At 45.1% G+C, this 4,516-nt stretch overlaps 1 protein-coding gene across 1 annotated transcript in view; it reads right to left on the bottom strand.

The window, feature by feature from the left end:
- The window catches only part of KCNK2 (potassium channel, two pore domain subfamily K, member 2), a 251,022-nt gene that overhangs the window by 162,674 nt on the left and 83,832 nt on the right, over positions 1–4,516 (bottom strand). The window lies entirely within an intron of this gene.

Here is a 4,516-nt window from a genome sequence, read left to right as displayed (position 1 = left end):
GGGCGGTGGGTGCAGCCCGAGCTGCCGTGCGCCCCGGCGTCTTTGTGCGCGAGCCTTGCTCAACCCCTCTTCGCATGTCTTTGTGTGTCTCCCCCCGCAATGCCCTCCGTGCCCCGCGGGGGGTGTGTGGCACGGTCCGGGCGCCCGCAGCTCTGCAGCCCTCCGCAGCTCTGCAGCCCTCCGCTGTTCTCCCTTCCCGGCTAGCTCCTGTCGCCCCTCGCCGACTCGTTTGCCTCCTTTAGGAACTCCCTCCTCTTCGCCTCCTCCCCCTCCTGTCTCACCGCCAGGGCTTGCTTCCCTGCACCTCCTCCTAGCCCTACCCTTGCCTGCGTCGCCCCTGCAAGATGCTCCCTTCTAAAGACCCCCGTCTTCCCTCCTCCTAGGGGCACAACCCCTTGGCTCACCTGCTGCCTCTTCCCCTCTCAGCCCCTTCCACTAACCCCCATCCCCACCACCCCAAAAATCCTCACTCTCGCTATCTGGCATCCACATCACACTGCGCTCCATCCTATCTCCTTCCCGGCCAGCGTTCGGGGTGTGGGACCGAGTGTGGGTCCAAGCTCTGGGACTCAAGTCCTTGAACCCCTGCATTTGGGGGTCCTCCTCTCCCTCGTGGCCCCCCAGACTTCTACAGGGAAGTGTCCCCATTGGCGCCTTGAGACCCCTGGAGTAGGGGAGGTAATGAAGACCCTGGCTTCTTCCACCTTGGGGAAGGGTTAAGGAGTCACCAGGTCGCCCCACTTCACCTCCGGCGGTGCTGGACTTGAGCAGGGCGCTATAATCAGCAGAACGCCCCGGACCGAAAAGGATGGGGAACGCACCTGGAGCCAGGGCGAAGACACCTCGAGATGCAAAGGGAATGGAAGAAAACCCGGTTAGGTTCTCTCAGAGCAAGACCCCTTTGCTGGAGACATAGGTTTCTAAGCGTGGCGGGTGGGAGCTGCAAGGTGGGAGAACTCCGACCCCATCCTGAACTCAGCGCTCCCAGACCTCTTCACCATCGAGATCCCTATTTGGCAGGTACCAGACCCCGCCCAAACTCCAAAACCCCGGCGCAGGGACAGCCAAACTCTAGGCGACAGGGGGACGGAACGGAACCCGCCAAGGAGGGGAAGAAAGCCAGATCAGACGTTGCCGTCGTCGTAATAGCCGAATTCTCTCACAACACACGTGATGTAGCGGAACTTCGATCCGTTTCTAAACTCTCTTCCTTCCCACTTTCTCAGCGGGAATCCCCTGATGACCTCCACCCTCCCACCGCAACTGCTGTTTGAGAGAGTTTTTCTTCCATAACTGCTGCTCGGCCAGATTGGAGTATTTTCCCAGTTACAAGAACTTCTTAGCGAAAAATACAGACGTAATTGTAGGAAACCAAAAAAAAAAAAAAAAGCTTTTGCATAACTGTTACCGGTCAATGATAAAAATGCAATTTTTTCTAGATTCCAGAATACATTCATCACCTCTTTCCCCATTAAAAAAAAAAAATCTTCCTAATATCTTTCCTGTTGGAATTGAAACACATTTTTCTCAACTTACGTGCTCAAAAGTAATACAATCAGATGTCCTTTTTAAAATGTGCATCTGATCCTCTCACAATCTTTACAAAGTCTCTAGGTCACCTATAATGGTCCTCCTGATCTGGCTACTCTTTATCACTCTAAGTCTTCCTGGGAAGTCACCTTGCCTGAGTGCACACCCCCACACACACCAACTTTACGTGACTAAGGTACTTTATCAGTAAGGTTCTCTAGAGAAATGGAACATGTGCACACACACACACACACACCTTTGTGTGTACATGTGTGGGGTAACAGATTTATTTTAAGGACTTGGCTCAGGATGATGGGGGCTGGCAAGTCCCTCTGAAATCTACAGGGCAGCTCTGGCAGGCTGGAAACTCAAGCAAGAGTCAATGCTTCAGTCTTAAGGCAGAATTTCTTCTTTTCCAGGAAATCTCATTTTTGGCTCACAATTGCTTGTGATATAGGCCCAACAATATTACCTAGAGCAATCCCTTTTTGAAGCTTGACTGTAGATGCTGAACACATTTACAAAACACCTTCACAGCAACACTTAGATTCTAGATTCGTGTTTGATTAAATAACTGAACACTGTAGCCTAGTCAAGTTGACACGTAAAACTAACCATCGCAGGTGTTATCCTGCAAATCTCCATGCTGTCCAGAAATTTTCCTGGAATCATGGCCAGTCAGGTGTTTTACTATTTGCTTCCCAGGTCAACTTGTCTTTCATCTATCTTTATACTTGTCACATTATGTTTTGCTTCTTTAAACTAGATTGTATGCTCAGTGAGGGCATAAACCATATCTCTGTTCACCATATTATCTGCAGTAACTAGCATCTGCTGCTAAATACCTGTTTGATAAACATCTGAGTGAAATCGTTATTCCTAAGAAATAGCTGACATTTTCTTATATTCACCCAGTCTCCCTCCAGGTATTTGGAACCAGGGTATATCCTACATACATGAGAAATGAGATGAATTCACTATTTTCTGAATCATTTTTTACCCTGTCCCATAGGTTCTTTGTTCTCCAAATGAAATTTCCTCAAATATTTTTTGAATATTCTTTTCACTTTTCCCATTTTGTTCTGCAACTTGATGATTCTTTTTTATTCCCCCCTCTGAGTTTTCTGCAAATTTAACCACATCTCACCCAGCAATGGTCCTCTGTCAAACTGGCTAATGCTTACTAGACTGGGAGATTAATAGTTTAAATATACCTGTTTAATAGATTAAATATGTTTTGATATATGCTTGCATAGTGCTTCTGTTTTTCCAGACTCATGGGACTTATGTCTTATCATGAATCCCAAATGCTGGATTGCCATCTTCCCCACTTTTTGCTATCAGTTCATACATAGCAGTTGTCCTCTACATTCCCCTTTGTATTATTTTCATATTAGGCCTCACATTCATGAAGGGTGCTTGGGAGTTGGGGGAGAAGTGATGTACATTACAGAGATGTTAAGATAAAAGGATAAAATTTCAGACTGTAACATTAGCAGGAATCATCCCAACAAGCCAAAGGCTCAGCCTCACAAATAATTTGAAATAATCAAAAAACCACCCAGTCCTCCCATATCCCTTCTTTAAACACATCTGCCCACGTTAAAATCCCTCTTGTTCCAAATGTAGACTTACTCACGCTGTTTGAAGTAAGAGGGGAAATAATGTAGTAGACTAGTTTGTATGTCATTGCAACTGGAGGAACAAAGAAATAGGATGGTTTATCCTGTTTAGCTTTATTCCTGCATCACTCAGTGATATGGTTTGGATTTGTGTCCCTGCCCAAATCTGAAGTCGAATTGTAATCCTCAGTGTTGGAGGATTGCCCTGGTGGGAGGTATGGGGATCGGGGGGCAGACGTTCCCCTTGCCGTTCTCCTGATAATGAGTTCTCATGAGATCTGGTTGTTTAAAAATGTGTAAGCACTTTTCATATCTGCATCAACTGGCATCTGGTACTAAATATGTGTTTGATAAACATCTGAGTGAAATCATTCCCTCACTGTCTTCTTCCTGCTCCAGTCATATAAGATGTGCCTGGTTCCCCTTCACCTCCTGCCATGATTGTAAGTTTCCTGAGATCTTTCCAACCATGCTGCCTGTACAGCCTAAAAAACTGTGAATCAATTCAACCTCTTTTCTTCGTAAATCACCCAGTCTTAGCTAGTCCTTCATAACAATGCAAGAATGGACTAATTCACTCAATATATATAAACCCCATCAAAATATAATAAAAAGAAAAGATAGAATATATTTCTTTCATGCTGCAGGACTAATCAACACCTCTTTAATTTAATGAATAAGAAACCTGAAAATATATAATTAAAAAATTTAGCTCTCCAAAATTCCATATTGCCTTTACTCTGGTGCTTTCAGATCTATTGTTCTGCTCCAACTAGCAGCATGAAATCTACAGGACTTCACTTTTATGTTTATTTTGGTTTTTGACCTTGGCCTATTCAAAATGTCATAGTGAAAATTAAAATTAAAAAAGCATGTCACTGCCTTTTCTTGTAATTCCAATCGTATCTAGGATTTTGGAGTCAAAGAGACGTCTGTGGGTATTCTGCCTCTACCATATCTGAGCCATGTGAACTTGAAGAAGTCACTTTTTCTTTCTGAACATCAGTTTTCTCATCTATCAAATGGATATAATACACGGAACTCACAAGAGATTGTTGTAAGAATCAAAGTGAGGCAGCATTTATGTGTACAGTATGTCCGTTCCCGATAGGGTTTGACTCTGTGTCCCCACCCAAATCTCACCTTGAATGGTAATCCCCATAATCCTCACATGTCAAGGGTGGAAACAGGTGGAGGTAAATGAATCACGGGGGCAGTTTCCCCATGCTGTTCTCATAATAGTCAGTTAGTTTCATGAGATCTGATGGTTTTATAAGCATCTGGCATTTCCCCTACTGGCACTCATTCTCTCTCCTGCTGCCCTGGAAGAGGTGCTTTCTGTCATGACAGTGAGTTTCCTAAGG

Source organism: Colobus angolensis, unplaced genomic scaffold, assembly GCF_000951035.1.
Source record: "Colobus angolensis palliatus isolate OR3802 unplaced genomic scaffold, Cang.pa_1.0 Scaffold81, whole genome shotgun sequence".
NCBI classification, from domain to species: domain Eukaryota; kingdom Metazoa; phylum Chordata; class Mammalia; order Primates; family Cercopithecidae; genus Colobus; species Colobus angolensis.
Note: the sequence above shows the minus strand (reverse complement) of the source record. Positions and strands in the feature narration are given on the sequence as shown.